Genomic DNA, 13,678 nt, shown 5'->3' with positions numbered 1-13,678 from the left:
TCTCTCAAATAAATAAATAAAATCTTAAAAAAAAAGAGAGAAAACATTTAAATCAAGGGATTGCATGAAAAGAACAAAAGATGAAGGCAGCCTCAGATATGCCTGGAGCTCCATCTCAGGGTCCCTCCAACACAAGGGAATAACTAGTCAGGACCGCCTGCCAGCAGAGCCCTGACAACAGGATGTTAAATCTATGAAAAGTTCTCCAAGTAATAGACGTGTGCGTGCCTTTGTCCTAATTTGTTAAGTGTTTGTTCCTTCAGTACGTGATCTTATACATGGTAGGTATCTGAATAGCAAAATTACCTCACACAGCTGGTTCTACAGCTTGTACAACGGCGGCCACGGTAGGCATTAGGATTGTTACAGGGTACATGGTAAGGCCATGAGTCCTTGGGGCTTGATCCTTAGAGAAGACTCCAATGCCCCTTAGTCCTCTAAGCAACCACAAGAGCCCCTTATGTATCTGTCAGGTTTTAGCTTACTCTCATCCGGCAAAAAAAAAAAAAAAAAATCTATCATTTTCCTGTGCAGCAAGTGCCATCCTTCATTCGCATTAATTCACTAACAAGTCTCTGCACATCTGTAGATTAATACAGCCACTTCTCACTGTAACATGATGGGTCAGAATGCTTCACATACTATAAGGTTCAAGAGTCTGTCACCAGCATCTCATTATCACAAATAGTAATGGTGGATCTGACTTACAAACATTAGCATGACTAGAACTGCCTTGCTAGGGAAGGGTTCATTATAAATATTGACTGTATTTCCCTTTTTAACAAAAAAAAAAAAAAAAAAAAAGTGAACTCTTCCTGCAGTAGTATAAACTCAAATTATAGGCCCCCAGTCTCCCAGAGAGACAATATTAAAAAAGGATAATGCTAAAAAAAAAAAAAAAAAAAAAAAAAAAAAAAAAACCCAGCCAGCATAAAAATGTTGTGTAATTCAAATGAGAATTAAAGAAGTGATAAAAGTAATCAAGGAGTAAACAAAGGGCGGGAGAATAAACATAAACAATGAGCCACAGGATAGTTAATTAGCTTGCTTTGCAAAGATTTGATTTCTCCCCTGAAAGCAATGGTAATGACAAATAAGCCTGACCTACCCAATATCTTCAGGTATAATGTAATATGTCCCCCATTGCCTATAAAAGAAATGCCATGGAATTACTGTGCATGGCACTGAATTTACCATGGACACCTCTAAGTTACAACGTATGGGGCCTTTGCTCTGGGTTGTTTTGACAATGGCACTTCAGTTATTTTAAGCTCTACAGTTTCTGTTTGAATTATTCCAGAGCAGAGGTCTCAAACTCAAGTATCCACAGGGCTCAGGCAGTAGCCGCTGGGGGTAAATGAATGGGACTGGTGTGCAGATGCTGATGAATTGGAGAATACTGCTACATCAACTCTTGCCAAGTGAGCCACGTCACCTAATTCTTAAAAAGAAGCTTGGAACTTAAATTTGTGTGTCAATTTTTTTATATCGAAATAGCCATACAGGACTGGCTACATTTTTGCAGTGTCCAGAGTAAACTGAAAACACAGAACCCATTGCTCAAAAATTATTAAGGGAGCACCTGGGTAGCTCAGTTGGTTAAGCAGCCAGCTCATGATCTGGGCTAGGGTCATCCAGATCTCTGGATTCTGGGATGGAGCCCCTCATCGGGCTTCATGCTCATAGGGGAGTCTGCTTGAGGATTCTCTCTAATAAATAAATAAATCTTAAAATTATTAAGAATTTCAAGATGGGGGTCGTGTCTGTGTGGCTCAGTCAGTTGAGCCTCAGACTCTTGATTTCAGCTCAGGTCATAATCTCAAGGTTGTGGGATTGAGCCCCGTATCAGGCTCTGCACTCAGCGGGGAGTCTGCCTGAGATTCTCTCCCTCCCTCTGCCCCTCCCTACCTGCACGCATGTGCGTGCTCTCTCACTCTCTCTCTCTCTCTCTCAAATAAGAAATACATCTTTTAAAAAAAAGATTTTAAAAAAGATTAAAAAAAAAGGGGGATTTCAAGATGCTTCCCCCCAAAAAAGAAAGAAAGAAAGAAAGAAAGAAAGAAAGAAAGAAAGAAAGAAAAGAATTTCAAGATGACAGAACTTTAAATCAAGTGTGGATGCTTCTTTTTTTTTTTTTTTTAAAGATTTTATTTATTTATTTGACAGAGATAGAGACAGCCAGCGAGAGAGGGAGCACAAGCAGGGGGAGTGGGAGAAGAAGAAGCAGGCTCATGGCGGAGGAGCCTGACGTGGGGCTCGATCCCAGAACGCCGGGATCACGCCCTGAGCCGAAGGCAGACGCTTAACCGCTGTGCCACCCAGGCGCCCCGAGTGTGGATGCTTCTTAACAAAGGCTCTATGTAAGCACAGGTTGCAAACCCAGGAAGCCTGATCTGGAAGTATACAAAACAAGCTGCAAGCCATGTTCCGCCCATGAACTGTCCGGCTTAAGACCCTGTCCTAAAGATTCCACATTCTCTCCCCATTTCTTTTCATGACTCAAAACACCCAGCCTCAAGATGGCTGGAAGAGTCTGAAGCATGACCTCTTGCTGAAAAACAGACAAAAACATGGCTGATGGCTTACAAGGGAAACAAAGTCTCTCCTTTGTCCTCACCAAGTCTTAAAACCAGCTGGAGGATCCACCTACTGATGGGTAATATGCTTATGGTGAAAAACCTTTTTCCTTATATCTAAAAGTCTATTGCTATGACCAAAGTCCTGTAAAAACTGATGCTCCCACAAAAAGCCATCCCACTCATGGCCCACTTACAGAGTTGGTATGTGCAATCGCCACCAAAGAATAGTAGTCAATCTCCAAGTGATTGTCACAAGTCAGACACACCTTATATATGTATGATCATGCACCTGAAAAATTTCAGGAAAGTTATGCAATTACAATCATAGTTTTAAATACATGAGATAATATAATTGTTTAAAGAAATGCTTCCCATTTAAAGTGATGTTTGTAAGGCATACTAGGAGGCATGGACACGTTGCTCATGGCTGGAGGTGACTGGTGCTTGTACCCATATGCACATACCTCCACTGGCACACAGCCTAAAACATTCAATTTAGAGGGCACTCTAGACAGTGTTTAAAAGTAAGAAATATCTTTAAGGGGCACCTGGGTGGCTCAGTCAGTTAAGCGTCCCACTCATGATTTTAGCTCAGGTTGTGATCTCAGGGTCGTGAGATTGAGCCCCACATCGGACTCCACACTCAGGGGGAGTTTACTTGAGATTCTCTCTCTCCCTCTCCCTCTGACGCTGCCCCTGCTTGTACTCTTTCTCTAAATAAAACCTTTTTTAAAAAAGTGAGAAATATCTTATAAAAATGAAAAAAATCTCTCCTTAACTTATCTGTCATATACATTTCATATTTCCTTATGTCAAGTTTATGACAATTGAGATGGACATGTACTTTTTGGTTGATTACAATTATACTTTTCAAAACAGCATATACTAACAAAATACTAATTGCCATACACATTTTGTCTACACCCAGCAAAATTCTAATCCAAACTCAAGCAAAAAAAAAAAAAAAAAGAAGCTATTATTTGATGCAGCAATTTTACCTCCACATGTAGACCATATATGCATATGCACCTATACATATGTGTAGAAATAATGGGTTTATCTATTAGCAAGTGGAACAGAACTAAATAGAAATAGTAGTATTACAGTATTAGAGAGAATAAATTATTCCACTCTAAATTTACGTGTTTATCTTTGTCTCCCCTCCCTAAAATAAGGGGGGTGGGGAGAGATTTGCATCTGTCGTGTTTACTGCTATGTTCCCTGACATTGCCCGGCACATAGTAGATACTCAATAATACTAGTTGAATTGAACTGATTCCATAGGATCAAAACAAATTGTAATTCACTCACTCTAGAACTGGAAATAGGAGGAAATCAGACACATGTAGCAGGTCTACCAACTTCCCTAACTTCCACTGGCTTTTTTATTCCCTAATTAATAATCTAACTCATGTAATCACTGTACCCAGTAACTTACTGCTTTCCTATCAGCCTCTCATTTCTCTAGCTCATGCAGACACAAGCTTGGGCCTCCTTGGAGCAAACTGGGACAAAGGTTAACTTCTTCCCAGAACCTAGAAAAGGCTAATGAGCTCCGTGGAATGATATTTCTAAGTATTCACCATACCCAAATCAATATCAATGTGCTGTCAGTGTATGCATTAGCCCCACAGTCAAACAAAGAACAGCCCTCAGAGCCCACTAATGACGCTGGGCGTGGATAGCTGGGGATGGGCAAGATGATGCAGAGATGACTGTATCAGCTCTCCTCAAACACAAGGCTTCCAGGATGTTGCACAATACCATCATTCTGGTACTCTGTCAGAGACAGGCAGCATTTGGATTCAGCCACTGAGATACTCAGCAAAATAACTCTCTTTTGATCTTCTTGACCCGAGAGATGGATTTGGAGTACACCTTCTGGCTGTGAGAGAATTCTCCTCTTCTGTTCCTCGCCTGGTATTACCAGGGAATGCAAATGTCTTAAAGTTAGCAGAATATTATATATGGAGCTGATAAGACAGGTACAACAAACTTGATTCATTACTGACCTAGATAAGACTTGCTTTTAGTACAATTCCATCATGCTCACACTCATTCATTTGGCATTTCCCATATGCAGATCCTGCTAGAAAGATGTGTTGAGCAAGGGTAGTGGCAAAAGTTCTGAGCATCAGCACTGCATTACTTAAATCTCTAGGATCAGACAAGGAACCTCACCAAAATTCAAGTGCTTCCCCACAGGAAAATTGCACTTGGTGCCATAAATGGGATTTCACTCCACATGTGAAAATGTGAAATCTGATTTTCCAATTAGAATGAGAAGGGTGGAGTGAGTGTGATAAAGATGACTGCTCTGTATGGTCCACACAGTTAAGATGTCATAAAACTAAGACGTCTGTGAGTAAGCATGTGGGCATCACACTCAAATCACATCAGTTTAGAATCCTGACCCAATCACTTCTTAACTATGTGACCTTAGCCAAATTTGTTAACATGGCTAAGACTTGGTTTCTGCGAAACATGAATATCACCTAATGTTGTAAAGTGAAATTATTATTCTCTATCTTATAGTGTCATTATAAGGCCTAAACGAGATATATACGATGTTAGATCCATCTAACATCGTGCCTGATACATAATAAGAACTGAATAAATGATAGCTGTGGCTGTTATTTTGATTCTATTTTTCTCACTCCCAAAATTAATTAACTTCTTTGCAACTTTGTAATTTAGAAAAAAAGAAAAGAAAAAGCCATAACTAAAAGCATGGAGGAGGTTAACTTCTTGTGAGGCTCCCATGGTGGAAACTTGGCCACATAGTAAACATGGTCTTGATGATCTTTTGCTCATCATTTTGAAAGAAAATTCTCTAAATTCTAGAAAGTTTCAGTGAAACACCACTAAATGCAGCCACAGAGCAATCTCTCCCTTCCCCCATACACACACACCCCATCCAACCCCTTGGGGATATATTAAAAGTAAGGCAAGTGAAATAGCCTTAGCCAGTAATTAAGACACACAGCTAATCAGAGAGCAGCCCGGGCTGTGGCCCTCTGCAAAGAAACAGAGCATCAGGATGACAGCTCCTATTACTAGGGCTTTGTTCTCCTGGAGCAAAAAGAGCACAAAAGCATAAAGTTGGAGAACTGTAACTGCATTTTGAATACTTGCAAGGGGGGAGGGGGAAGTCACAGGTTCCTCGGAATAGAGAGGATATTCCACCAGACAACTGCGTCAGCCCACACCCACCAGCGCCTTCCCCACCCTCAAAGCATGACTCCACTTTTTCTAACACTGCCCTTAAGGAATCTGGCTTCTGCGACTTCCAGTAATTGTACAAATCACCCATGATGAAGCAGCTGAACACACTATTAGACAAAAGAAACAAAAATAAAGCAAATAGAAAACTCATTAAAATGCTGCCTTTGGTTATTTTTACTCCTAACAATTCATGTTACCAAACAAGTCTTTCTTCGTTGCTTTTCCTTGGAAGTAATACTTTAAAAGAATTTTAATGGGCACCGAGTGATTTTCTCCAGACTCATAATCCAGCAACTAGATACACTTTCCCTTCCCCCATCTCCATCTAGGACTCCTCCCTGTCACCTTAGAGCTTCTGACTTAGCTGCGTTCACACCCAGCAGTCCCGGCAAAGCTTTCTGTTCACATTATACAACAAAAAAGCAGGCAAGGAACAATTCATACTCCTAAGTGCTTGCAATAAAACAGGTTGAGCTGACCTCTCCCATCCCAAATAGCTGCATGTCAGCCACATAAGCTTTAAGGACCAAGAATAGTATGGATGCGATGTGTATAAACAAACTAATTAAAATCTAAGGTCTCTCATTCCAGCTAGTGCCTAATGGGACCAATATGATTGAAAAAAAAAAAAAAGAATCACTGCAAGCTGCCTAGAGGTATTGCTTTTCCTGCTTCCAGGATATATCTCTTTTAGGCTCAATAAACAGCCTAAAAGAAGAGAAACTCAGGGGTTGCCATTCTTTCCTATTAGACTTTTCAAATAAAAACTATTAACTCAGCAGCACTGAGCCAAAAGACCACTCCCTGATTCCAAGTGGACATATTGATCAACTGAACTGACATGTGCCTCCTCCTTTCTCTCTCTTAGTAGCAATCAGCTGCACCAGAAAAATCCATTTCATTTCCCAAAACAAAAGGCAACACACTGTTCCTTATCTGACACTGTCAGGCCACAGTTTTGGGGAGGGGGGTAAATACACACATACATACACACACACACACACACACACACACACACATAAAACAAAGATGCCTAAGAAACAGCTAAGAGTTGAAATGAACATGATACATGTTTATCTGGAGTTTCAGAATTCAGTTGAGGTTATGACTAAGCCCAGAGATCTGTATTCGCTACAGTCACTGAGAACCCTGCTATTTATTCATCTTACCAGATTCTGGCTAAAGTTAAGAGCAGCACCACGGGCACTTCCAGAGGCTCTCTTCAGTGTTATCCTTCACTGCAACTGCCGCAGACAGCAGACTTGTTACAAGTCCACCTGCAAACAACTCCAGCTATTTTAGAGACTAGCTAGAGATGGGAAAATATCGTGGCAGGCTTTCAACTAACTAGGAAGGACGTGGGTTGAAGGACTACCATATAAATCAAAAGGCTCAAGTAATTTCATTTGGTCTGGGTCTTCGTGCTTTTAATAAATTCTGTATTAAACATGCAAGAGATCCCCTTTCACATCAGGGTTATGTCAAATGCTTATTCAGCATTCGGTCCTTGCCATGAAGAAACTGAAACCCAACCGAGGTAAATACTAAATTTCCTACTGTAAATCACTAAATATTTCAAAAATCACAAAAGCAAATAGGGGACCAATTAGCTCTGTCCCATAAAAAAAGAAATCTATATCTTTACATGGCTGAAATACTGTGAACTACTCATTTTAGAGCCTATTTGGGATTTTGCAAAGGAAAATTATCTTATGTTTATGAAAAATTCTATGAGAACAACAGAAATAACAGGCAGAGATGGAGCAAGAATAATTCTATGTATTATGATTCCTCTATGACTCTTACAGGCCTTTGTCTTACCCCAGCAGCCTGAAAAACAGATTTAGGTAAAACAGCCTTCTTTCCCTAGTCCATTTTAAGCAGACAACATCCCCCCCCCCATCTCCGCCTTAGCAGACACCGACTAACCAACAAAACAGCCATACAATTAAGGCCCGGACATTCAACACTCACCATCTCCTGCTCCCACCGTCTCCTTTTGATGTTTACAGCACATCTGTAGGATGCAATACTAGGAGATGCCTTGTTTGACCTGCTGCATGATGCTGTGACATCAGTTCAGATGATGCAGCTCATTATGGGAAAGACTGCTGTTGCTATGGCAACTGGGATGTGCTAGGAATCCTTGCTGCATTTCCAGTGGAGCCTGAGACAATACGGAAGCCCTGTAAGAAACAGACGATATGCAAAATGTAGACCAAAGGAAGAGGATCCCTCATTGGACTAAAATCCATAGATTTAAAAGGGATTTCCCTGAAGGCGCATGAGGAAAAATAAAAATTACCTCCTACTTTGTTGTTACACATTTAGGAGAGAATAAGGTTGGGGGGGAGATAGAGATTTAGTACTGAGAAAATAAAAACAAATGCACAATGTTTCTCTGTTGGGCAATTTGATCACTTCTTCCTCTCTGGACAGCATTATAATAGTATTTTAAAAGTTATTAAAGAGAATTTTTGTTCACTCATCAAAAACCAAAAGAACAAAGCAGGGAACAGGAAAAGAATTAAAAATGGAATATAAACAGCTAAGAAAGTGACTCTAACTCTAAAGTAAATAAGCTTTAATTCTCAAAACATGGGCAAACTCCCACCAATACAGTCTGCCCTGATCATTTCCCCTGATGGACACCAACCCACAGGACCTTTCTAATGTAGCAGAGCCCCAGCTCTCACTTGAGCATGGACTGGCATGGGCAAGGAGGATCTAAGGGGCACACCACACCACTTTCAATTTCCAGGGGCCCATCCCTTGGCCTGCAGAGAACCTCTCCTACTCAAAGCCAAATGCAAGTCTTTGGGGGGACCAAACCTGGTGGTTGGAACAGGTAACCAACCTGCTAAAACTTCTGAAGTCACTGACATTCCAAACATTGGCGCTGTGTTTTCCTGCACAGGCGGAAATTACTCACGCCCCTCCCCCCACAAAAGCTGTAACTGTGTGAAAAGCCACATTTAAACAAGACACAGTGAGGTATTTCCCCAATTGATAAAAGAAAAATGAATTTAAAATGAGGACTCTTTTCTAGTCCTGTGCAGAAACAAACATTATATGTGGTGAGAACGGAGGGGGGAGGAGAGATAGACAGAGCAGCCATTTCTTGCATGTTTAATACTCTTTAGACCATGGATTGAGACAGAATCAAGCTGACCTCCACCCACTCTATCTTCAAATTCTGGGGATGAAGAACATTCTAAAAGCCCAAAATCTAACAGGACAATCATGTTGTCCTCTCCAACTTGAAATTTTAAATGGCACAGTTAGCGAACTGCATGCAGGACGAGGAGATAGAATGGCAGAAGGAATTCAGGCAGTGCCTTGGTAAATAGGGGCTGACGAAATTGCCTGAGAGGTGCCAAGATCCTAGCAGGGTGCACCATCAGTCATTCACACAGAAGCCCTGCCCTGGAAAGGAAGCTAGGATTCTTCCTGTTTCACCTAATGAGGACTTGGGAGACCAAGAGCTACAGGTTGAAGTTGCCTGCCCAAGTTACCCCTGCTCTCAGTCACCGACTCCAACCCTTTATCTTAGACCACATGGTACACCAAGGGAAGTAACAGGCAACCACTCCAGAGCAGCAGAACACTTCTCCGGGATTCAGGAAGCACAGTTCCTCCAGTGAGCATCTGTGTGCGTTCAGGCTAGTCAATTAACCTCTCTGGACCTTAAGTTTAACTAATAACCATGGTTTGCAAGTTTTGTTAGTAGTTAAGCCCTTTATTCTAATGATACAGTCCAAAGTTGGCTGCCCTGATTGAGGGGTGATAAGAAGCCCAGAGCCAAAACTGATGAACACTTCTCACCCCCTACCTCATCTGCTCTGAACCGCCCCATGATGGTACCTCCGAAGAACCCCCTCAGCCTCTGACGAAGATGGAATGAGTCATAGGTCTAAAACAGTATTACTGGCCTGAAATCCTATGATTCCGTAAAGAGGAGAGAGCAGGGTGGAATCAGGTATTTCAGACCTGAATACAGTTTCTCAGAATGAGAAGAATCTTGTCAGTCTCCTTTACCAAAAGCAAGTCACTTGTTTACTGGGAAGAGATAGATGGCTCATCAAATCTGAGGCCAGATCAGACTTTTAACTTGAACAGGCTGAATCATTAGCCCACAAAATGGCCCAGATCAGAGGGAAAAAAAGAAGAAGAAGAAGAAGCAGAAGAAGAGAAGGAGGGATCCACAAAGCAGAAGCAAATCATAAAGTTTGTTTTTGTTTTGTTTTGTTTTGTTTTTTGCCTTGTGAATGGACCTACAATAGTTCACTTTAGACTTCCCAGTGGTTTTTTTCACTGTTACATATCCCCATGTGGTGGGGTTGTTTTGAGGATCGCATGCAATACTATATATTCAAGCATGTGGAAACCAAAGCACCATAGAAATGTCCAACCTGTTAACTATTGTCACTAACAGCCCACTCACCCCAATAAGTGGAGGCTATGTAGCTCTCAACTGTACATCCAGCCAGATTTTGCATTCTGGACCAAGATGGTTGAGAAACAGCTTGCAAAATCTACACAGCTACAAAGGGGCGCTTACTCCTCACCACTCACTTGTGATGACATCAGGAAAGGTAACGGACAAGAGATACTCTCAGAAGACAGAGCCAGGACCATGGGCAACAAAGAACAAACGAGTTTCTCCTGGAGAGCAGAATCAAGGCCAGATCAGTGAAATGAGGCAGGGAGCTTCAGACCTGAATGACTAGAAGGATTTCAGAAGTGCTGTGGGTTAGGGACCACCATGTGTCTCCTATTTTGCCTCTGATAGAGATGACTGCATCACTGAAAAATCCTGGATTTTCAACTGACATAGTGACTATGTGGGACTTTGGGTAGCTTCCTTGGGATGTGAATACGTGTTTGTTGTAGGGCAAAAGGGAGAAAATCAATATGTGGGGTTCAGCAGAACAACTGTGACAGCTACTCGAATTGGTCACCAATATCCACGTTTCTCCTCTTCCTCCTAGGTACCTTCCCAGTGCCCTTACCTACAGGTGGACCTTGGGATTGGTTCTTATCAATGGAATGTGAGTAGAAGTGAAAAGAAACACCTCCAAAGGTAGTTAAGAGCATATGTGCCTTCCCCATACTTCCCTCCCTGCTAGCTGGATACAAAAGTATCTAGTGGAAAATTCTGAAGCCCCACACTGGATGGAGGGTGGGTCCCTGAATGACAATGGGGTAGAACCATGCTCTCCCAACCACCCACTGACCCGCACGGAACTGCAATGAGTGAGAAATAAACCTTTACTATATTGAAGAGATTTGGGGTAGTTACTACACACAAGTTATCTATTTATAAATAAAAATATAACAATTTAGGGTGCCTGGCTGGCTCAGTCAGTAAAGCAAGCGACTTGATCTCAGGGTTGTGAGTTCAAGCCCCATATTGGGCATGGCGCCTACTTAAAATAATTTTTTTAACTGTAACAATTTAATAAAATAGAAATTAAATAATTTAATAAAATATATTAAAATTATGACATTATGTATAGTTATTTATTATAAACTTACAATGTTAAAAACAGGTTTCCTTATTACACAGCTTCTCAGAGTCTTTAATAAGTTGATATGCATGGAGATCCTCTCATGGGGAAAACATTCTATGTACTATTTCCCTAATTTATCTGGCCACAGAATCCTTTTTTCATGGACTAATGTTCCACTGGCTGTCCATCCATAATATAGGAAACAGGACTGTAAACAACAATGGGCTAGAATCCTCCTGAGCCCCTGATTTAGTCTGGAGGCTGTAGAAAAGGAAAAAGTGAAACTTCTCTCATCTCCAGTACAACAGTCTATTTGCAGTCTTTCTCTGCCATTCTGAACTAGCTAGGCAGAAACTGGTGGTGTTATTATAGACAGAGCAACATTTATACAAATGTTTCCTGTGGCCATTTTCCCCTACTTACAATTAGGAGTTGTGTCCCAAATTGTTTTTTGTTTTTTTTTTTGTTTTGTTTTGTTTTGTTTTTTTAAAGATTTTATTTATTTATTTGACAGAGAGATAGCCAGCGAGAGAGGGAACACAAGCAGGGGGAGTGGGAGAGGAAGAAGCAGGCTCATAGTGGAGGAGCCTGATGTGGGGCTCGATCCCAGAACGCCGGGATCACGCCCTGAGCCGAAGGCAGATGCTTAACCGCTGTGCCACCCAGGCGCCCCTGTGTCCCAAATTGTTACCATTTCAGGAGTAAATGAATCTTACTTCCAAATCATCAGCTCATGACGTAAACATACATACACCTTGTGTTTGTGTTTTCGGGGTTTAAAAAACCCTAAAGCTATTCCTGGAAATATGGCAAGCCTGCAATCCCTTAGTGTATCCTGTTAAAATTTCTGGATCTGAGGACTGTTAGTTGTTAGTTAGCAACTGTTAGTTGGGGAAGTACTAGCTGATTTCACAGGTGAGCCTCTGAATTACCCTGGCTAAATATAATAATGGTGTGTTTCTTGTTCATTTGAAGTCTAAATAGATGTTCCCAATTGCAGGTGACCTTCTATGTGGTGATTCAGGGACTCTATCTTGAGGTTTCATTTTCCTCTAGAGCCTTAGAGTCCTGGGCACTCATCAGGCAGGTAGAGATGGCACAGGGAAAGTTCTTATGGGCCAGATCTGGAAGTACTCTTCTTTACTTCCATCCACATTCCATTGGTTAGAACTTAAATGACCACACATGCTGCAAGAGAGGCTGAGAAATGGAATCTAGTTTTGTGCCCACGAAGAAAAGAAAATAGGCGTAATATACAGTTATCCAGTCTCTGCCATATCATGGTATCAGGAATCTGAGCCTCATTTCAGGCTGCATCTTACATATGTGTCTGCAATACCACCCATGGGTCTTCTTAAGCCCAAGTGAACATTCAGACACACAACCAACTGGTCAGCTCAGAGAGTTTGCCCAGCAGGGCAGCATCAGGCATTACTCTTCTGTAGGAACCTTGTGGCAAACCACGCAACAATCCACACAGTATCCAGGAGCTATTATATCTAGCCCCGAGGCGACAGCTCAAGAACAATGAGCAGAACATAAGCAAGTTCAGGAGCAACCAGCCTTAAAAGCATTATTCCTCACAGGAGCCTGTACCTTTTAACAATTTCACAGACATAATTTCCAGGATTCCCCCAAAAGTTATGCCCTGTTATAACAGCCACTGCGCTCAGAAGAGAACCAAATGATGGCCTCCTCTCAGGATTTATAGTTATCTCAATCCAGACCAACACAGGCTTGCCCCTCACTTCAGAGGTAGCTGGAGAATACAATGGGTGGTGGGAGGGACCTCTTAGAGATCCGCCAGAGCTAACTCCTCTTAGAGAGCACAGTCAGGGCCAGACCAGGGAAATTCTCCTACCTCAGGTAGTCATTTTTACTAACCAAGGGCCATTTTTACCCTAAGCAATGTTGCCTAGAAATATTACTGACATTTTATCATTTTCGGGTTTCCAGGAGAACAGAGCTACAGAGTTAACCAAAGGTCAAATTCTCTCGCAAAGATAAAGTACTTAGCTAGTCCTCTACCAAAAATGCCCAATTCTAGCTTCGAAACTGACCTCTGTTCACAAAATATACAAGTATTCAAACACTCCAACCACAAGCTTGTGTGACCATACACTCATGCTGCCTGTGGATACTGCTTCAATCAGTACATTTTATATACTTTCTGAGAATATCTAGAGGCCAAAAATATTTGGACACCAAACTACAGTGGGCATTTGTGGCTCTTGTTGTGTAATGCTCAGCATCCATTCTAATTTCTTTAGATAACCACGCAAAATAAAAATTCTTGTCTAAAGATTATTAATGATGGGTGATCAGAATAGAACTTGCAGACATAATCATGATACAGAAGCT

This window comes from Ursus maritimus, unplaced genomic scaffold, assembly GCF_017311325.1.
Source record: "Ursus maritimus isolate PB19 unplaced genomic scaffold, ASM1731132v1 scaffold_36, whole genome shotgun sequence".
Taxonomy (NCBI): domain Eukaryota; kingdom Metazoa; phylum Chordata; class Mammalia; order Carnivora; family Ursidae; genus Ursus; species Ursus maritimus.
Note: the sequence above shows the minus strand (reverse complement) of the source record.